Consider the following 966-nt stretch of genomic DNA (forward strand, 5'->3'; position numbering starts at 1 on the left):
CCCGTGGGAACCCAGCTGAGTGCCAGGTGACGCCCAGGTGCCCTCAGAAGCTGTCCTCTAATAGACTAACCCTCCAATTACACTGCTGTAATTACACACACACACACACACACACACACACACACACACACACACACACAAACACCCCCCTGTGAGGGCCATAACTCTCCAGGTGTGTGTGTGTGTGTGTGTGTGTGTGTATGTATGTATGTGAGGGGAGGGTGTGTGGGACACAGGGAGAAGCTTGGGAGCAGCAGACACTACAATCACATCCTACCGTGATGCTGGTTGTTAGGGGGTAATGTTTGAAGTCGATCATGAGAAGGGGAGGCTGGCAGAGAACCCCCCCTCAACTGAGAGGGACTGCCTGGGGGCTGTAATGCATGGAATGGAACGAGGAATGGTATCAAACACATTCCCGGTCCCCCCCCCCCCCCCACTGCCTATAACACATAACACGTCTGTATGACAACCCCCCCCCCCCCCACACTCGAACCCAGCATGTAGATGCTTGTCTGGTCGTTGTAAGACCATGTTCCACTCGGGGGGGGGGTGGTTGTCGTCGTATGTCTTCTGTCAGACTGACGCACACACACAGAAATGCATGCTACACACTAGTGGAGGGGGTTTGGCGCTGCCTGGGACCATGAGGGTGGCTTCTCTACATTTACATTTTTGGAATTTAGCAGACGCCTTATTCCAAAGCGACTTATAATCAATACATTTGACTAAGTAAGTGAATCATCAATCAACCAGTCGTAGCAGGAAAAGTAATCTAGCTCAGGCCAGTGGCCATTGGCAGTCGTCATGCTAGGAGAATAACGTTTTCTTCCTTTTTTTTGTAATAGCAGACACTGGATAAACATTACGTGCAGGTGTCTCTGGACACACAGGGCATGGGTTCGAACTCTGCCTGTCACACTGTCACACAGTGAACACCTTCACATAATACTGTACCTAATGTAT

The sequence above is a fragment of the Nansenia antarctica genome, assembly GCF_963989245.1.
Source record: "Nansenia antarctica genome assembly, chromosome: 6".
Classification (NCBI taxonomy): Eukaryota; Metazoa; Chordata; class Actinopteri; order Argentiniformes; family Microstomatidae; genus Nansenia; species Nansenia antarctica.